Source organism: Dunckerocampus dactyliophorus, chromosome 19 (assembly GCF_027744805.1).
Source record: "Dunckerocampus dactyliophorus isolate RoL2022-P2 chromosome 19, RoL_Ddac_1.1, whole genome shotgun sequence".
Lineage (NCBI taxonomy): Eukaryota > Metazoa > Chordata > Actinopteri > Syngnathiformes > Syngnathidae > Dunckerocampus > Dunckerocampus dactyliophorus.
The window spans coordinates 5,724,062-5,746,083 of record NC_072837.1 but is presented as its reverse complement, the minus strand read 5'-3'; the positions used below and the strand labels follow the sequence as shown (position 1 = coordinate 5,746,083).

The 22,022-nt window shown below is 41.1% G+C and overlaps 1 long non-coding RNA gene across 2 annotated transcripts in view; it reads right to left on the bottom strand.

The window, feature by feature from the left end:
- Window positions 1–10,945: 10,945 nt before the first annotated feature.
- LOC129172378 (uncharacterized) overlaps window positions 10,946–22,022 on the bottom strand; it is a 129,414-nt gene continuing 118,337 nt past the window's right edge. Inside the window, exon 5 of one of the 2 annotated variants that reach the window (XR_008566993.1) lies at window positions 10,946–11,181. This is a non-coding gene — a long non-coding RNA (uncharacterized LOC129172378). Of the gene's footprint in view, window positions 11,182–15,662; window positions 15,728–22,022 lie in introns of those variants that run through there. The other variant, XR_008566994.1, reaches the window with a different exon arrangement.

Here is a 22,022-nt window from a genome sequence, read left to right as displayed (position 1 = left end):
ATTGTGCTAAAAACCACAGTGTTTTGTTAAATAACATTGTTTTAAATAAAGTACTTTTTGAGCTCTGTGATTGCCTTGTGATCAGTCCCCCCATGACCCTGAACAGAATAGGTGGTTGCTCTTTTGTGAAATGTTTGTGTATGTTGTTGCAGTGTACCTTGTCCAGCATCGTGCTGAATCATGGCCACCACGGCATCAGGAGTGGATCTTCACTGGCAGCCTGCAGTGTAAGGAAGCTTGCTGCCTTCATCAAGTCTGCCTACTACAGGGAGAACAAGGTAAGACATTTGGGCTTTTCAATAGGTCCAATTATCACAAATGAATGTCACAATTAGAGCAAATATAGCAATGTGCTAAAAAGGGAAGTAGAAGTCATTTCAAAGCATCAGATTTTCTCATGTACTACAAACATGTTGTGAGTCGTCAGCAAATGAGTGGCTGACATCCTGTGTCCAGTGGTCCAAAGCGCAGCTGGAGAGGAAGCGCTCCGCCAACATCCAAACAGTAGCAGTAGTGTCCATTCCTCGTTTGGCCATCCCATATGATCTACCTGCAGTGGCACCCACACAACCCTCAGCCATTCGACATGCTGACCTACCAACAGAGACACTCATTCCTCGTTCGGCCATGCCACACAATGACCTACCGGTGACATCAATACTGCCACTGCGCCCCATCTCCTCTCCATCTGAACCACTGAAAATCAGCAACCTCCCAATGGAGGGGTACCATTGCATCTATCATGAGGTGGTGGATGCCAAACTGAGGTAATGTTTGGCTTCAGAATGTCAACTTAGCATGTTTTGTCAATATTACAAGTAGGCCTGTCTTCGACTAAGGATTTTCTTATAATCGAATCTGATTCGTTATAATTTATCCACAGTCAGCTAATATTTAATTACTTTTTTTAAAAGAGCAGAGCTAATGGAGATGCCGACAAATAAACAGATCTCATTTGTGACTTATTCCACCTCAAAGAAAAGGCTAAAACACTGAGATAAACAAATAAACATGGTAGGTGTGCAACAACAGCATCGTCATTTATTTAGTGACACTGAAAGCAAGATGAGCAAACCTGGAACACGGTCGTTGTGGCACACGTCAGAAAAATGCACATAGAATAGGAACAACAACTTGCCAAAACTCTGTTAGCAGCCTCATTTCGTGCTTTAAAATTCACTGTCGGGATATAAAACGAATGCATAACAGCCTCACCTGTTTTAAATGATATTCAGTGATGTCTGTGTCGTCCCACGTTCACAGAAACAGCGGATGAGGATGGTCACGTGCGTATCACCCCATCATACGGTGCTGGGGTCTCCCCTCCTCTGTATCATGTTGTTTTACTTGAGTCCAAACCGCCAAAATAAAATAAAAACATAGTGAGAAGAGCTATGTGAGCAACTAAACACTTGATCTGTTGTGTGCAGCATATGATGAATTGTAACATTTGTATATCAGTAAATAAAGTATTTTAAATTAAACGTTTTTGTTGATTTCTTTTACAGATCATGTTTGAACTGTTTCTGACACTTTACCATTGGTTTCTATTTAGTCTTCTCCAGATGGGTAAGATAAACAGTCTACAAGTGTGTCTACAAGTGTATCAAATTGAAATCCCATTGAAAAAACAAGAGAATTTGGGTGCAACAGGTAAATGCCCCCCTAATGAAGGTTTCATTATGCAGAGCTTAGGAGCCCATGCAGGTTTGCAGCATCTCACGACAGTGAGTACATCATTTCTATCAAACTATATCTTCTCAAGGATCAGTGCTAGGGCTGCATGAGTGCTGTTGGTATTGGGGAGCCGTGGTTCATTGAGGGAAACATGAATTCCTACATGCACTGTGACATTGTGAAACAGAATGTCATCCCCTCCTTTGGGGAAACTGGTCCCCGTGGCAGTTTTCCAACATGATAACGAACCCAAACAACTCCAAGATGACGAGTGCCTTTCTGAAGAAGATGTGAAGGTGATGGAGCGGCTAAGTATTTCTCCTCCTTCACATGAGAACCCAACTGAGCACCTTGTGGGCAGGAGAGGGTGAAGGATGCAAGGTGTCAAATATCCACAAGTGATGTCTTCATGGGGGAATGGAAGAGGATTTGTGCAGCTCTGGTGAATTCCATGCCCAAGAGGATTAAGACAATGCTAGACAACAATGGTGCTCATATAAATATTACCATTTTGGACACTATTTGGACATGTTACTCTGCAGTGTCAGCTGTTAAGACAGCAATGGCTGTGTGTTGACTCCTTTTCAGTGGATAACAACACTATACAGCTTTACACGCTGTACACTGACTACTCTTAAGTAGATCCTAGTTTTATTTCTGTAGTATTGTCACTTGAGAAAATGAAATGCGAGGAGAGTACTGCACATTTTAGTACTCCTCTGTTGTGTTGAACAAAATGAGTATGGGTGGAAAGAGAACAGAAGAAGAAGTGGGGGTGGCGAGTGATGGAGGGGGTGCTGAGCGACGTCTACAAAGGTGGTGCGGTGTGCGACGCAGGGTTGGAAGGAGTAAATCCTTTTCTTCATCATTACCTCTTCTCTGCCACTGCCCTCACCTTAATTAGTCTCAGAGCAGCATGCTCGGCCAGAAGTCTGCCTCACCCCTCCATCCATCTCTCTCTATCCTCTTCAAAACCCCCCCTCACCCCCCACCATCCTCTCCATCCCTTTAACCTCCATCTCTTTCTTCCTCTGCTCTCGCTCGCTCTCTCATTTTTTCCTCTAGCAATTCCCACTCTTCCTCTTCTGTCTCTTGCCTTCATCTTCGTCTCGGTGGAAATTGACTGAAATACCAAACCCCTAACCCCACAATATCAACAGCTGTGCAGCTCTACACAAAGAGTAAACTGTTGGTAAATACCACACACACATACAGTGAGAGGAATCCATGGCTGCTCCAGGCTTGGCAGCTATAAATACAGAGGATACTGAGTGATGAGGAGAAAACTCTGTTAAAAAGTTAAGTGGGGAAAAGAGCTGCACTGTGAGATTGACATCCCGACGTCTCAGCTCTCTAGAGGCTAAATTAGGAGATCTAGGTGCCACACAGGGTGCACGCAGGTGTGTGTGTGAGTGTGCATGTCTATCTCCATAGGCTTCTGCTTCTCTGCACTCAGTCACTGGGGGCCCATCCAGTGTCACTGTTTTCCCCTCACTAGCTGAATACTGATGGCCGCTGGGACATGAATATGGTAGGAGATTCTGCGCCATTGCAGTCCATGCTATTTTCCTTCCTCACACTGTATTGATTGGGAAAAGAGGAACATACAATGTAAGACAACTGCAGTCCACTCTGTTTCTATTCCTACTAAAACAACACATGAACACATAACACATAACTGCACAGCATCATAACCAGGAATTGTAAGCATTATTATCTTAGTGAGGGATTTTATTCGATTCTGCACTTAAGTAAAGTCTATGTCTTTTAAGTAGTGTTTCCCTCCTATTTGTTAGAATACAACTGCTGTTAATTTTGTGAAATAACTTTACTACTTTATTAGAGAAGTTGGCAAAGTTAATCTATAGGCTTTGTTGACGATTTGGGGGTCCAATGTTTGAGTCAGTTAAAAAGTACCGATACTAGTCCTCACATTATAACAAAACTACAACAATGGGGTGACAAAAAGCATACATAAATAATGAAATATGGAGAAATGAGACATCTAGATGGTTTTGCTCTGTGCGGAAAAGCTCAATTAAAAAAATATGGGCGAACATATGCACCAGCCATTTTTATTAAATGCCTGCACATTAGTTCATTCATTCAATTTCTATGCCGCTTATCCTCACTAGGGTCGCGGGGGTATGCTGGAGCCTATCCCAGCTGACGGGCGAGGGCCAAAAGGAGGGGTACACCCTGGGCTGGTCGCCAGCCAATCGCAGGGCACCCAGCACATATAGATAAACAAATTTTCACGCTTACATTCAAACCTATAGACAATTTAGAGTTCAATTAACCTAAAATGCATATTTTTAGAATGTGGGAGGAAACTGGAGTACCCGCAGAAAACACACGCACGCACGGGGAGAACATGCAAACTCCACATAGTCCAAATGGAGATATGAACCCAGACCTTCCAGATCTCCTGACTGTGTGGCCAACTTGCTAACCACTAGGCCACTGTGCGGCCCAATGCCCGCACAATGTACTTTTAAAAAATTATATAAAACTTGGGCAAACATATTCACTGGTTTCTATTTATAGGTCTTTAATTTTAATTTATTCTAATTCTAATCCTCGAAAGGAAATTCAAAAGCCGTTTTTTAAAATTTTATTTTATTTTTAATTGTGCAAGTGCAACAGTCGAGACGCATCTTTAATCATCAGTTCACGCTTTGACCTGCAGAGGGTGCTGTTGATATGGAAGTAGCTCCCATTGTGACCTCTGGTCCTGATGCTGCGATCAGCCTGATGGAGGAGCATGGCCTCTCGCAGCCACTAGATGGCGTTAAGACTCTTCATGCGTTTAACATAAAAAGTAAAGCTGACTGCCTCTGTATTTGACTCTCACATGTGAAATTATGTTTTAATTGATCAGAAGTTGACACTGATTGAAATAATCGTTCATTGCTTCAGTGTGTACCTTATATATTAGGATTTTCTTGCTCTTTGTTACGATAAGGTTTAAGTATGATTGCAATGTGGGCCAATAAAAATAATACTGACAATATCCATCAAAATTACCCGAGAAATAGATACAGTGTTAGAACTTGTGAGGGAAGTAATCACATAATATACTATACACATTGTCCGTGTGTGTGTGTGTGTGTGTTAGACGCACAAAAGAAGGCAATTAAAAATGTATATGTTAAAGATTTAAACGTATCTAACTAGAAGCTTATGTAAATGTTCTGTATATGGGAGCATTTTATTCTATGAATACAACCATCGACTGCACACACACGCACACACATTTGCACACACACATGCAGAAGGGAGACAGCGAGTATTCAGCCCATTCTTGCGGAAATCACTTGGCCTCAGGGCTCTCTTAACCCTTCCACTGTGTGAGTGAGTGTGTGTGTCTCTTAGATGTTGCTTTTAAAGCGCTAATGCTGGTGGACACTGCTACTGTTGCTGTGATGATGCTGCATATCCGCTGACACTGTATCAGTGGGAAATCCAAAGCAGAATACACCATGAATACCCAGTCTGGGCAAACACAGTACCCGGTAAAAAAAAAAAAAAAAAAAGGTCACAAGAACTGATAAACACTGGACCCTGCCTTAGGTGCAATATAATGGGATGGATAGTTTGTCCCAAACAAAGTACACCACTGCAAACTACAACTACAATAAAAAAAATATTGTTAAATGAATAACTCAGAGAGTCAGCTAAAACTAAGCATTATTGTCTTTGTAAAGGCACAGGGGTTTTCTTTGCATTGCTCCTGAATTGAGTGTGTCGGTGTACCTAATGTTGTGGCCTCTGGGCAAATAATACAACTAAAAAAGCCATCCTTTTGAGTGGGTAATAATCTTGCTTTTAACTAAAACATTTCTTGCAATAACATAAAATGTTAAATCCTTAAACCAAAGGTTTTAAAAAACATATATACAGTATATATTTATTGCTGTTAAATTTGACCTTGACTAAAAACACTCATGATGAAGGAAATGTTTGTATTGTACACAAATTGTGTGTTTATTGAGTAATTTTGAATTATTATTATTATTTTAGATATATTTTATTAAATTATATTAGGGGTTTTCAGATATACGTCATATAATTGTGCTTGTTTTAACTGAAATATGATCAACCTTGCAAGTCTGATTGGAAACCCATTGGAAAGCACTCATTCAAATACTTGGAAATCAAAGTTAAAAGTTACTAAAATCATTCTCATTATTTTCACTAAAAGTGTTGTATACTATTATTTGATTATATTTGTGTACAATGTTTTTGTTATCCTAATTACCTTAATGTGTGGTGACCATTTTGTCTCAGGTGTATGTTCTTGCCCTTTAATGACTTACTAACAAACTGCCTTGTTTGCTAATTTGATTATTTGCAGATTGATGGATCCATTTTTACAGCATAATACTTAATATAAAGTATTGTCAATAATAATAAGGTGAAAAAAGTTATTGGCATCACACACACACACACACACACACACAGTACAAAAGACACACACACTTCACTATACAAGTTGTCTCTGGCTTGCTGAACCCTCCATAATGCTCCTATTAGCAGCTTCAGTTAAAATGGCATTTCATCAGGAAGCTGACAAATGAATTAGTTCTCCCATTTTCCCGTCTCTCTATCTCTCTCTCTCTCTCCCTCCCTGTCTGTCTGCCTCGGTCTCCCACTCTCCCCCCGGCTCAGTGACAGTAGCCTTAGGCCTGAGATAAAGAGGAGGCGCGCGACGCTTGGCGCTCTCACACACACTCGGTAGAACTGAAGTGACATCCTGTCAAAACAATAGTTTACTACAACAGGAACTTGTGTGTTCTGTCACACAGAGGCTCAACTTCAACTTTGGGATGTATAGAAATCGCTTTTCAAATTGATCCTCTCCTTTCCGCCGACCTCCTCCGATGCTCGCACATGTGTGGACCAGTGCAGCTAGATGGACAGATGGATGGATGGATGGATCCAGAGCCACAGTCTGCGCATGTATTTGCGGAAAAAAACAAACTCAGAGGGCAGTTTAGGTGGCACTTATCAGAGAAGCTTCTGTAGCGCTCCGCAGAGAAATTGCCATAGTTGACAAATCTCCTCCTGAGCTCACAGTTGCACTGCTGTGCACATGAAAGGAAGTTCTTCCCTTAGAAATATGACTTCCCATTTCAGAGCTGCACTCAGAAGAGAGGTTCAAGATAGCTGTGTGCTGGAGAAGGAGAACCGGGCCCCACATATGAAGGCACAAACAGAAACATCTGCTTCACTGGTTTGGACATACCGTGTTTCCTAGTGCCCGCTATTCTAATAGACGCCATGTCCCAATAAATAAGTCACTCACATGAATAAACGCCACACCTGAAATAGATGGCTACACATTTACATGTGGGATAGGCTCCAGCATACTCGCAACCCTAGTCAGGACAAGCGGATGGATGGATCTTTATTATGTGTAATTTGTAGGGGTGTCACCAGACAGTTGACAGTTGAGATTGGGTCTACGAGAACGAGACAAGATTTTAACATTACTTTTAAGAAAAGTACAGTGAAAAAATATTTAAAAATATATATGACAATATATTACAATCTACAAATTCAATTTCTTCTGCACTCTGTGTGTATCCTACCAGCCTTGCCTCCAAAGAGACTGTATGACTGACACAAGGGCTTACTCCATTCATGCCGTTGTTCTACGGAACAAACGCTCTAAGGTGTTGAAAACCAATGCACAGAGTGAACTCTCTTCCTGCCTGTTTGGAGGCGAGAGACAAGGAAAACTGAATGAATGAATACATTATTATTATTATTGGTAATTTAGTTAAGTATACTTATTCATGTAAAATTCTTTTAAAATATATAAAACTACTTTTCTTTCTTGTTATAAAAATGCATTACCTTTGTACAAACTCCTAATTTATACCTGGCATTCTTTACAGGTGAGTAAATAAATGAAAACACATGTATGTATATTTTTAAAAATTCCTCCTCCAGCCTCTCATTCACAGAAATACCCTAATTGCCCTCACAGCCGAGCCTACCTGTATCCACCGGGGGTCACTACAGAGCAGGCTGGAGAGACATGGCGGCCCCGTCTGCCTGCTCAAGTCCAGAAAGCAGAAATTGTGACCTCAAAGGTGACCTCCAGGTCTCAACGAGGCTCCTCTGCCAGTAAAAAGGTATTCAAATAGGACTTGCCACAAGTCCACATGCTTGATCCCTCACTCACTGCAGGATGGTTTTAAGTCCCAGTTTTTGAGACGTTTCAAAATGTTTCCCAGAGGTCAAAAGTATTTGGACAGTAGGCCATTCCACGTACAGGAGGTAAAAATAGAAGAACATGGTCCACAGCCATTACAGCATCCACTAAAGACAAGATGTTAAATTGTGTCTGTTGGAATTTTTGTCCATTTGTGAGGTGAGAGGTCATTGATGTTGGACCTGTGAGGGCCTACTGCCTCAGCGCCTGTTCTAGTTCACCCCAAAGGTGCCTAGTGGGGCTCTCGAGTTCTTTCACACTCGCCCAACAATGCTGGATCAGAAAAGGACCTTACTCAACACTGGACTTGCCCAAAATGGCCCAATAATTAAGAGCAGGGGGCAACTTAACATGGTCTAGTCCAACCCGCATTGATTTATTAACTGATTAAGAGGCAGAGGACATTAAGAGTGTCATCAGAGCCATCTTCCACAAGAAAAGCTCACACAAGTCTGAGAGGTGACAGAAATCAGATGACGTTTGACCCCACAACAACAGAAGGCAAGAGGATGTGCCTTTGGACGCCAGAATAGCGTGACGGTCAGATGGCGAAACCACACGTAACCCTTAGACAAAAATGAACACAAAGGAAAGCACCCCCTCACACGCGGACAGACAGGAACAGACAGAGAGACGGACACATGGGTCCATATATAATACATTTGTGTGTGTGCACACACAGGCCCAAATCCGATGTGTGTGTATGTGAGGAATGTATTGTGTGTGTGTGTGTGTGTGTGTGTGTGTGCTACCTGGCCAGCAGTGGTAACAGGCTCTGAGGCCTTTAATGGGATTTAGCCTGAGGCTGTTTTATTAAGATGTCGGCTTTCCCTGCTGCCTCCGCAGCTGACACCATTCCCCACTGATACCCCCCTCCTAACCCACCACCACCAGCGCCAACCCCGCTCCCTCACCCCCGCTGCACACCAGCCTCCAAGCTACACCCCCTTGTCCCCCCTCCACGCACACAAACACCCTCTTCGCACCCGGCCTTCACCCTGTGCAAATCCCTTTAACCGTCGCCCCCCGTGTCCAACCCCCTCCTCCCTGCCCTGATGCCCCTCAGCCACACGGTACTACACAACATAATGACCCCGTCATCGCCAAATACCTCACCTCACACGGCCAACAAAATAAAATGTACATACTGTATGATACATCAGTCACTGGCCACGTTAGATACACCTGCACAATCCAGTGAGATCCAATACAAGATCTGTATCACAAATGAAGATAATCATGCAGAATGATCACTTTTGATTGACACTTCGTCATTTTGCCCCCAACACTTACTACAGAATTTTGACCATATTCTCATTTTCATGCATATTTTCCAACCCCAAGTTGTATAAACTTGAATGCCGATTGGGTTTAAGCATACCATGTGTGCACTGAGGGAGGGTGTGGCCTTAGGAGATCAACACCCTTTATTATGTGTGCACGATTATCAGACAGCTTCTTTCCTCTGGCAAAATGGGCCAAAAAAGAGATTTAACAGACTCTGAAAAGTCAAGAACCTTCAAAACATCTTTCATAGGGATGCAGCCCACTTGAAATTGCCAAGACATTAGGACGCAACCACCGAACCATTAAATGTTTTGTTGCAAGTGCACAAAAGGGTCGCAAGAAACGTGTCAAGAGGAAAACGTGCAAATTAACTGCCAAAAATCAAACGTGAAGCTCCCAGGAACCCATTATCCTCCAGTGCTTTCATATTCCAGAATAGTAATCCACCTGGAGTGTCCAGAAGTACAGTACATGGTGTTCAGTGCTCAGAGACATGGCCAAGGTAAGAAAGGCTGAAATCCAACCACCGCTGAGCAAGACACACAAGTTGAAAGGCTTGACCAAGAAATATCTGATGACAGATTTTTCAAAGGTTTTATGATGAGAGTGACTCTTGATGGACCAGAGGGAGGCAATGGACAGAGCGCCCCACTCCAACTCAGACGCCAGAAAGGTGGAGGTGGGGTACTGGTAAGAACTGGAAAAGACGAGCTTGTTGGGCCTTTTCAGGCTGAAGATCAAATCAAATCAAAGTTTATTTGTATAGCACCTTACAACATCCCAATGGTGCCCAGGGTGCTTCACAAGAGGAAAAACAGGTAATAGCAAATGAGAACAGGGTAAGATTGAATAAAAACAACTAAAACAAACAAAAAAAAAATAAAAATACAGGAACAGAATCACAACTAAAGTACATATAATAATCATGTGTCAGCAGCCAGTCTGAATAAATGAATTTTGTGAAGATAGCCGAGACGGGTTGAAGTTGAGATAAAGAGAAAATAATGCAAAATGCAAAATTAACTCAAGCATAACTTAAGCAAAAACTAGACTATATTGCCTCTGCACAATTCTTAATGAATGCTAAATATATTAAAATGTTTTTAAAAAGTGTATTCTATTATTATTTTGAAAAAATATATACTTACAGTACATATCTCTTAAATCTGCCCTTGCTTCAATTTTTGCATTTAAAATATAACAAGTATAAAATATCTATAATTTTATTTGTATTTCATTATTTTTTTTATTGTATATTTTATTTATTTAAAGAAATATCAGTTATATTGGTAGAACATTTTCATTTAGTTTAAAAAGTAATTCAGTTCCTTACATGCTTGACTGGGACTGCTCATGATGACAAAATAGCTCCACTGTGGTGCATTTTGTGTTTTTAAATATCATTGAAACTGCTACACCGCTGGCCAAAATGTATCTTTATTTCTTAATATTCTAAGATTTATTTTCTTCATCTCGGCACCAATTTGATGTTGCTGGTTTAATACTCTCTATCCACTATTCCACTTCCTCTTGAAACGTTTTGCCCCGATCCTTCCCGCTTAAAACAGCGCCCACAGCGGTGACTCTGGACCTCTAGGCACTTCCCCTCACTGTTGCCCCCCAGGTACTCACTTCCTGTGCCCCACACCCGTTAGCGCCCACCTTAAGCTATAGCACAGCCCCTGCAGGCACTGGTGCAACTCTAAGAACCATGGCGAGGCATGTCTTTGTACTCGCTTGTACACGTGCGCACTACTATATGCCCTTTTGATGAACACAAATAATGATGTAACGTTTATAATCATTAATAACCTCATTCCACCTGCATTTTGCGTGTGTGAGGCATTTCTTGATTGTTTGCTGGGAGGTAGTTTTGGAGCGGAGTGAAGTTTGGGGAGTGTGTGTTCTGCAGGTTTACTTGCCTGTTTTCTCCTGTCCTTGTCTTGAGTGCTTTTGCTGTTTTTCCCTGGCAGGCTTGCTCTGATTGGCTGGCCCTGGGGAAAGGAGATATCATGTTTAGCCCCAAACCAACATGCATCCCTCATCCACCATCCACCGCCACAACGATTGTGTGTCTGCCTTTGTGTGTGTGTGTGTGTATGTGTGTGTGAGAGAGAGAGAAATAGCACAAGAGAGAGTCAGAGGGAGGTCTGCGCGTTCAGGCGATCACACACTCTGCTCTTTCTGCTAAAGTGCTTTTCGTCTACCCGGCCAAGGCTGATGAGCTATGACATCACAGCACTTTGTTTTATCTTTAAAAGATGAGCAGGGAGCCCTTCACTTCCCCTTAATGAGGCCGAGGTGCCCACACACACTACACGGTGAGTATGCGTGTGTGTGTGTGTCCATGCTTGGCCCACGTTCCCGCCACTAATGTTGTTGCGTGCAAACGCTGTGCTAAGGTGTGGGCGCGCTTCTGGTTTCCTGCACACTCTCGCTAACACCCATTTTACCCATAACCCCTGGCGTTTCCTGTCCTGCAGCCATGTGTCAGACCTCATTGGCTAGCGCATCAGTAACACACGCACTCACTCACATCCCAACACCACATCCTACCAGCAACATATCTCCACACGGCGCTTTCTTTTCTGTGGCTACTGAGCTCCAGTTGGATTTTGTTACCTCCATCAAAGAAGGACGTAAGGGGAACCTACTACAATCTCTTTCATTCTTCCCTGGTGGAAAATAATGGAAGTAGAAATAATCTGTTCCAGGGTCAAACTGTCCTCATTTTAAAACATTTGCACTTATTACTGACAAACTGAATCCCACCTGGTCCAGCCCACGGGTTCAAACCAGCAGAATGAGAGCTAAGGGCGCTAGCCATCGAGCTAAAATCCCGAGCTGTCAACTCGCATGACTCTTAAGGTGTCAGGGAATACGTTGGCTTACCAACGTACTCTCGCACAGCTGCACCAGCTGGCACCCGTTACATACTGTAACAATATATTTATTCTTACTATGCTTGAACAATTTGCTTATTTTAAGGAATATGTCCTAAAATCTGAGACATATTACTTACATAAACAGAACAAGAACATTTGATTTAACAAAGCAAATGGCAACATTTTCTAAACCTTGCTTGGATTTCATTTTCACAGCTAATAAAAGAAGTTATGATGGTGACAGTTTGAACCTGGAACGGATTATTTATATGTCCATTATTTTCTATTGGGAGGAATTGTGTTTAAATCCAAACAAATTGGAGCCTCAGCGTGCTGGAAACAAATAAAATGGTGCTTTTTTTCTTCTTCTCTTGGCAGATATTAACCCTTTCATCACTTCCAATTACATATTTATTACTATTACATTTATTTACGCTGACTATAAACCTCAACTCCTGTTGTATCACATTGTTATACGGCCTGATCGTTTTTTAAAATTGGCAGAGTACATTTGGAATACAGGAAGTGAAGAAATGTATTGTAATTGACGTGAAACAGCGAGGAGGCGGGATTAAATAAGATTTGCTTCTTCCTGCCCCTTTTTGGACATGTGGAACTGTGAATTGTACTATGTAAGGTATTCTAATGTAACTTGTATGCATGTTCAAAATAAATGTAAATCATCACCTTTCTGTTTATTGTAAGAAATGTATCACAGATTTCTTGCTTACGTTTCCGTTTTTTGCAGTGCGGGAAATTTCTCAGTAATATTTAACATCACTCACCGTCATACAAGTTAAGCATTGTTGAATCGTATAACATAACTTTAATGACAAATAGTGGCAAAGGTGAAGTGTCTCATAGATGCTCCTCAAACATCCCATTTACAAGATTTGGACTTAAGGTCCCACAAGTGTAAAAAGAAGTTAACCACTCATAAAAGTAAGAACAGCAATGTAATCCATTCTATCCAAGTTGTTCAGAAACTTTCTGCTTGCTCAGGAGACAAAAAAGTTGATTTATTTGAAAAAAGTTCACCACTCCCTCCATATTTTCAGAACGTACAAAGAGTGACTCAAAGTGTGTCGTGTCAAACAACATTGTGACACGCCACAGTGGTCAATAAAAGATAGATAAACCCGCGATGATTAATCCGAGATTAGCTACAGATGTGCGCGCCATACAACTCTTACTCCTAATCCTCATGGGAAGCCGTCGGATGCCGTTTCTCGATGTTTGCGCCATGTTGCCAGACGTGACAGTGGCTGTGTTGTGAGATTAACTAGCGTTAGCCTTTGCGCACCAACGCAGCAGCAGACTGCAATTAACCCGCTAATCCGGCTAATCCACTAATGGAGCTAATCTGACTGGCTAGAGTTTTTTTTTTTTTTTTCCTCCAAAAGGCTCTTCCTGGAAGCACACACACAACATTCATTTGCGCACACAATTGCAGTAAAAGACTGTTTTTCATAGTCACGCCAGTTTAAGCGCGGTTCCTCCAACACACCTCCACCTGCCAATCATCTCCTCCTTATTTTAATGATTTTTTTTTTCCAAGGGTAGCAATAAAAGCTACTAAAGTAAAAGAACGCATACATTTGTGAATTCTAAAGACTGAATTGTCTTATTAATTAGAGAGAATGATTACAGTACACACACAGCATTTTATGTATGTCGGCTGTTAGAATTCTGCAGTTTTATGCAACTTTAGAAGCATTTTTGTTGTCCAAATTTGCATCAAACTCCAAATCATGAAACATCAGGGACATTTTGTTCAACAATCTTTGAACTAAACAATGCATATAATAGACAAGGTTTTCAACATGTGGCACAGCGAGCCTCCCTTCAGACAATATACAATATGTATATACATGGTGTGAAAAAGTGCACTGCAAGTTAAGACGCTTGATTGCAGTTGTTGCTGCTAAGGCTGGCGCAAACAGTTTTTAGGTTTAGGGGGCAATCCCTTTTTCACACAGGGCCATGTAGCTTTGGATTTTTTTTCTCCATTAAGAGTATTCAGTTGTGTTGTCATTGACTAATATTTAAATTGGTTTGATGGTGTTAAAAATATAAGTGTGCCAAACATGCAAAAAAGGAAAAAAATCAGGAAGAGGGCAAACACTTTTTCACACCACTGTACGTATTGCTTCCCCTCAGACAAGAAACTGTTCTTTCTCTCTAGGAAGCTTGCCTTCAAACGTGATCTAATGTATCTTAGCAGGGTTGAAAAATGTACTGTGCTTTATTTTTCTCAAGCTGCTGCACCTCCCCTGAAGCCTTCCAGTGCCTCCCAGGGGAGGCCCACGTCACACTTTTGCTAAGCCCTGTAACACCCAACAAACTTGCATTAAAAGTGAATGTACAAATGAAGACGGGCGTTACATTTTATCATAACAACCCATCATGAGAGACTGAATACAGCTCGGTAGCTTGCAAGCCATCTGTTGTGAGGCTGAATAATTCTTGAAGGAAAAATACATATTTTAATCATATCTCAGTGGGATTGCGATAAAATACATTTCCTTGGCAAAGAAAAGGACACTTGCCTAGAAGGGCACAGTGTACACATTATTTTCTCTTTCCTTAATTGTCAATTTTCTGCTTTTTTTCACCCACGTACCTTTCTTTGGTTTTCTTCCCTCTGCAAGGCCAGCGTCTCAATGTTCTAACTTTGATACTGACAAAGAAGCCAAAAGTGACGCCATTAGAGTTTCCTTTAAGATGGAGGTTATACGTGCTGACCTTGGCACACTCATAACGCTAATGGTGCTAGCTGGGCTAATGATAGCGCTCTATGTCAGGGTGTGTTTGTGTGTGTCAAGGGGAAAAGAGACCGTGTCAGAAAGTGTACAAGTGTGTAAGTGCGTGTAAGGGCAGAATGTGAAAGTATCATAATCAGAAGCGCTAACGCTAATGAGCTAGCTCTTTGAAGAGACTGGCCCAGCGAGGGCCCCACTCCTGCCAGCTCATTAGCTGACCTGAGAAGTGCCTGATTAAAATGCTTTTGATGAAAATTTCAAGGATTTTTCTTTAAAAAAAAAAAAAAAAAAGGAAGGAAAATTTTGTGAAGTGAGATAAATATTGCACTAGGCTTTTTTTTTTTTTAATACTTTAGTGGTGTGGGGCTGCGGTTGATGGAGAGAGTGGGAGGTCATTCACTAAGAAGGCATCAAAGAGCTTTCTGAAGCGCGCTGGATGAGATTGATTTGCTATTTTTATTGCCGATGAAATGTACAAATATGTTTAATGGGAGGAGAGAGCGGGAGAATGTTTCCTTTCACTCTTCAAACACCCACGTGTCATCACTGACTTCTCTTTTTCAAACACAAACACACACGCACACCCGCGCTTGAACTGATGAGCACATCCCGCCTCAAATCAACAACTCATTTGCTGTGGTGGAAGAGTGGCACCTACATGAGAGGCATCGTGGGTAATTAGTCTTCAGGAGAAACGAGGAGGACAGGTTGTGTGTCTTTAAAGGAGGCAGACACATATACACGCAAGCACGCACGCACGCGAGCAACTCCTCTCATTTCACAACCCACAACATTAAAGTCAGATTACCTTTTCACAAACCAAAGGAAGTAGTTTGTTGCACAGCACAGTGACAGTAAAGGAGTGCAGCCTTTGTTGTACTGACCAGAGGAATCTGTAATAAATAATAACATTGTAATGCTCACTTTGTGTTCAAGAAACACTGCGGTGCTCCTCACATGGAGCACCTGTTGACTGTGTAGAGTTGCAATGATAATAGGAAGAACAGCAGCTTGTTGCACTGCAAGTCTACACCACATTGAGGGCAACCGCGTACTATAAACTGATTTGTTTGGATTCCTAAACCATAATTCGATAGGAAATAATGGAAACAGCCTGTTCCAGCCTGAGTCAAACTGCAGCCATGATAAAAAACGTGTGAACTGGACATTTTGCAAAGTAACATGTTGACATTCTTGGCTTATTCGCTCACTCTTGTTTTTTTTTAGTTTTAGTTTTTTTTACATTGACGGGTAAAAAGTCGACATCTGTAAAAGATAAAAACAATAAATCCCGGGGGCGGTGCATTTGGTACCAGGGGCCTTCAGAGGTTGTAAAAATAAAATGTGTTAAATACAGTAAGTGTGAGGCACATTGAAGAGAGATGTGGGAGGGTTCTTGAGCTGAATCTCATCTAATAATATTACAACAGCTACTGTTATTGCAAATGTTGATCCGAAATTGGAGTAGTCAAAGTCAAAGTCAAGTTAGCAGGGGGTTTTGGAGGGGTAGGAGTGAGTTGTGCGTCAAAAATAGACGTGTTTACGGGCATCTCCATGACTTCTTTCTGCCATTCGCTGGTTGTCTACTGGACATTGGATATTGGTTGGATAAAGCAAATTAAACCTTCATTTCAAACAATGAATCCCATATAGTGGGGAGACAGACATGCAGGCGTACGCACACTGGACAGCCACACACTGCTACGTGTGTGTCCACAGATCAAGTTGTTTCTTTGCTGAGGAAATAATGTTTTATTATTTTATGATTCTACCTGAGTAGATAACAAAAGTGACTTTCTCTAAACTTTTTGACGACGTGAAAAAGGTGCAGTGAAATACAGTAGGCTTCCATCAGCCTTTCCTCTCCGTCTTTCCGCAGGAGTGTATCTTGTGTGGTGTGCGTGTGTGTGTGTGAAACTTGTACTAGTTTAGGCAGGCAGAGAGCTGGATCTCTCATAGTGAATTTGGACAGACTGGAGTCTGTGAGGCAGTTCAAAGACCACAGGCCCACAGGCAACACGCAACACTCAGACTGCTGTGTGTGTGTGTGTGTGTGTGTGTGTGTGTGTGTGTGTGAGAGAGAGATATAGGATGAGGATGTTTGGTGTGTGTGTGTGTGTGTGTGTGTGTGTGTTTTTTTTGTCTTGACACATACGTTAATTGGCGTGTGTTTAACTTAATGCCACATAAGCTGATGTGTGTATTATTTTAAAATATAAAACACACACACTCTCGCACACATTAAATTAGCATGTGCGCGGCATTCATCTCAACATCTGTCCTGGTCCTCTGACCCTGCTGCGAGTATTGCACACACGCTGGCACCAAAGAAACACCAAAGAATTCATTATAAAAATATTTCCTGCTAATTGTGGTGCTGCAATTAATGAGCTAACCTTTAGAGATTGGGAAGAGGAAGGTGGAGAGGGAAATTATTCATGCTGTGTTTGCATATATGAATATGCAAAAATATAATTAACCATCCAAGGAGGGACAGAAAGAACATCAAAAGCTTACGTAGTGCCAAGCACACTCACATACACTTCATTTGTCTTGCTGCTTGTCACTGCCTTCATCTCAGCAGTGTTATTGGGTCTGATGATGGGGGGCTCTGAGCAATTCATTGTATTAAATAGATGAGTGTTTTCTTTTGACAAGGATGACAAATGTTGATATCACCGCTGGCAAATTCCTTTTGGAAATGATGCTGTTTTGTCAAGACTTTATCCCAAAGTGATGCGGAGGCTGACATATGCTACACGTGGGTCAATGTCGTCACACGTGTGTCATTTCTGAACAAGTTGCGCGCTTAACTTGCAAGTTGAAAAAGTTGTGAGAGGTTTCTCTTTGTAAGTAGGACTCTTGAGGAAGTTGGTTCTTCATGGTACAGTTTGGGTAGGGGTGTAACACAGTGTTGTTTTTGGCAGCCATGTTATTTTTAGTCTTAGGCTTTTGGACAAAAAGGCTTCTTGTTTTACTCACATTTTAGTCACTTCTCCATGTGATAGTTTTAGTCAAGGTTTAGTCGACAAAAACTAAAAATGTTAGTTAAAAAAAAAAAAAATACTGTATATATATATATATATATATATATATATATATATATATACTGCTCAAAAAAATAAAGGGAACACTAAAATATCACATCCTAGATCTAAATTTATGAAATATTCTTATTAAATATTTTGGTCTTTACATAGTTTAATGTGCTGACAACAAAATCACACAAAAATTATCAACTGAAATCAAATTTATTAACCCATGCAGGTCTGGATTTGGAGTCAAAATCAAAGTCAAAATTTGGAGTCAAAATCAAAGTGGATCACAGGAGAAAAAATACGCGAGTCACTTAATGTCCTACCTGTAGGTTGATCATTCAAATTCAAACGAAAGTTTGAACTTCTTTGAGAGTGTTTCAACGAGAGAAATGTGATGAAATGTTCATGCCTGTCCGATCAAAGTGTAGAAAGTGCATGGTGAGGGGTTTTACAGCCTTAAAACATATCATTATTGTCAAAAAAAATGAAGCTTGCTACTTTGCGGATTTCACTCGTTGCGGGCTATTTTGGGAACCTATCCCCGGGCGATAAACAACACTGTACAGCAAATGTGGCATCACTTTCAAGTACATTTCCAGAATGAAACAGTGCCAGAACAGGCTGCTGCAAAGGAAATAAATGTAACATAGTTAGCAAAATAAATGGTAAAAAAAAAAAGAAAAAAAAGGGAAATGAAATGATAAACTGGGTGCTTCCTACAACATTCAGATTATGAATTGGCTGAGATTTTGTCTGAGGTGGACAAAAAAGAAAGCTACATTGTGAAATAAATAAACCCTTGCTGACCTTTTGAACCCACTCATATACAAAATACCACAGAATGGAAGCTGGACTCCCTTAGGTTTTCAGGTTTTGGACAGGTGTGTACATATGATGGCACTCACAGAGGAATACTCGGGTCGTTTGTGTGTATGCTCAGACACCTGAAAAACGAGTGGGAATATTGGTTGCGCCCCTCGTCAACATGTATTATTACATGTATTGAAAAATATTTGGATTTCCTGTATTGCACCATAAGTTACTAGTCTGCCATTACATGATTAAATTGAACAAAGGAGACAAAAATGAAGCGCAACCACCAAGTATGCACTTTAACCTCAAAGTACGCTGGTATGATTCCGTCACTGAAAACCAGCAAACAAGCAAAGCTATTTTTGATAAATGTGCAGTACTCAAGTTCACAACAGGGGGCAGCGGTGTAAAGCCAACTGGACAGCAAAAGAAGAACATTTCTGATCAAACATACAGCAGGATTGTTAATCTCCTAAAAATGCACCAACTCATGTGCATACGTTGCCTCGGCTAGCTGCGTTAAAATACAGAAAAAAAATGCATGTTTTATGTGTTTAAATGGAGTAACAAATAAACCTTTTTATTGACCTTCTGATTGTTGTCGGCTTGTTTTCTTTTGTGGTTTTATGACTGTATTAGTCATTCTGATCACTATCGGACTGACCTCTCCCAGTGTGTGTGTGTTTGAGAGGATGGACTGTGCATATTATCTCCAACGGCCATTGATTCAAGAGCAACTAATTGAATAGATGAATAAAATAAGTGTGAATAATAAATGAATGTTTTGTTCAGGTGCCTCACTGCAAGGGGAAGAAATTACCTCTCAGGTGGGATGAACTGTGTTTGAGTGTGTCTCATTAGCTTGCTGGAATTACCATACACAATACATACCATAGGATGCGATCAATGCTATTGATGAGTGACCCGACGCTGGACACAGAAATATTCGATTTCCACTAACATGCAGATGGAGACGCACGCACACACACACAGCTTTTTTATGTGGGTTTTTTCTCTTTCACCTCGAACTCAATCATCACAACTACATTATCGACGTCCAAAAATCATCAAAAATACATAAAGGTACAATATATCTACCTTATGGAAAAACAATTGGACCTGAAGGCAATTGTTCTGAGCTTTTCTAGGACTAAAACACACCCTGGAACATTTCCAAATGGTAAATAGAGTGTCAAGGGTACAAAAGCAGCAGCATCTCACAATGCATTAATATTGATATGCTTGTGTGAACATATTTGCATCGTTTGAAAATATACCGCCCAGCCAACAGCAAGCTTGCAAACAAACCTGAAAAGATTAGTATGGAAAAGTCTGGATTTGCGGGGCATTCTGAACAAAACATTGACATATTTGCTTTGGGTTATACTGTAGATGACAAAGCAAAATAGGGTAGAATGAATTCATTTTATTTTTACAATATACCCTGAGCTAATAAAAAAACAAAATCGCCACCGGGGTTTTCACTCAGTCCTGCGCACATTTTGAGTAGTCCCACATGTGGATGATCACATTTAGAGCTGGAAAAAAGTATAGTTTGAAGAAACTGATGACTGATCTGCCACTGAGTAGTCAATGAGCCATATGGCCACATAGATACTGTACATACAGGCTGCACTGACCTGACAGTTACCAAGGCACTTCATCATGCGCTACAGAGTTGTCACATTCATGCCTTTGGGCACGCTAACCGATCTGAATGTGTGCATATGGTCCACCGCTTGCTTTCATCTCACGTTTTCACTCTTCTTTTCTTTTTCGGCGATGCTGGTGACACAGCTTCGACCCCACCCCACCCACTGCCAGCTGTTCATCAATTAGACATAGCCCTGCATACCTCAGTGGCCAGCGCTCTTAGCCCACTGAACACACATCACTGTCAACACTGGGGATGAAAACCTCAACAATAACAGTCTCATCGCTTAACTTCAACGACACGTACACACTCTCCAAGGAACTTCCCCGTTACAGCAATTGAACAATTTACATGATGAGCGCGTGTATTGAAAGGACGGTAAACATTAATAACGTAAGATTTCGAGTAACAACACCCCCACACTCACAAGTCGCCATTGTTATAGAGGGGTCTGTCCCGTGTGGCACTGATTAAGTTTTCATAGATGTCCTCAGGGCAAAACACTTAAGGGTTAACCAGCTTTTTCGAGCAAAATTACATGAGTTAAAAGTCTGTCTTTTTGGTCTTCAACTGTCACCTCTCTATATTGCTCATTGTGGTAAATGAGGAGGAAATCACCACACGGTGTGACATTCATGTAGTTAGTACCGTAAATGCTCTAATTATAGCTGGGTCCTACAACGCGAAGAGTACAGGACGTTAACGGGTAAACAGACTACTTTGTTTTTTGTGCAATATTGTACGTTAAACCCAGACAGTGTACGATAACCGGGGCAAAATTTTGGCAACATTTTTTGTTGAAAACTGAATTGTGCAAATAATAGGGGTGTTTGAAAATCAAGGTCTGACTACTTGTTAATGAATTTGTTTTTCTTCCCACTTTTTCATGCATTCCATATCATTATTAAAGTTAAAAAATAAAGTTGTTACACAGTCATGGCCAAAAATATTGGCCGATATTGCATAAAAACTTTATAGTAATGTAGTCCGTTTGCCCTCTACTGTATCATCCCGCGAACCTGAGTGTCTAAATAAAGCACCATTTGCATTGGTGACTCACTGTATGGGCATTTTTTATTGACTGCTAAATAACCCACTATGAAAGTCGCAAGTGCCAGGAATTTGCAGCATACCCCGCGACCCTAATGAGGATAAGCGGCATAGAAACGGATGGATGGATTATTTCTACAGTATGTATAATTTTATTTTTTTATTAATTATTTGATCTTTGACTTTCATATGTTTCGGCTTTTGTCTGACCTCTTTGAGTGGATTAAAAAGGAAAACCGACCACGCAACACAGAAGCAAAAAAAAAAACAAAACAGTTAGTTGTGGTAAGCAGCCAAGTGCTCAGCCAGAATTAACACCGCAGATGAACTTGTTGGAAACAACAGTACGGCAGGTGTAACACACATGTATTTCATGTTGAAGTGCATGCAGAGGTAGATAATGCTGCTGATCACTCATTATACAGTCAACTACAGCTAGTTGACTGTGGAGTTCATAAAAACTAAATTAGCATGTTTCCTACAGCCGCAGATATTAATGCTAATGTTTTTGACCTGGCACTGATTAGAGACCCTGACGGAAGTTTGCTTTTGTAGACCCGGCGACCATAATTGAATGGCGATGTTATGTGGTGCATTAAGCAGACGTGTGGACTCGAGTGACATTTTTTGATG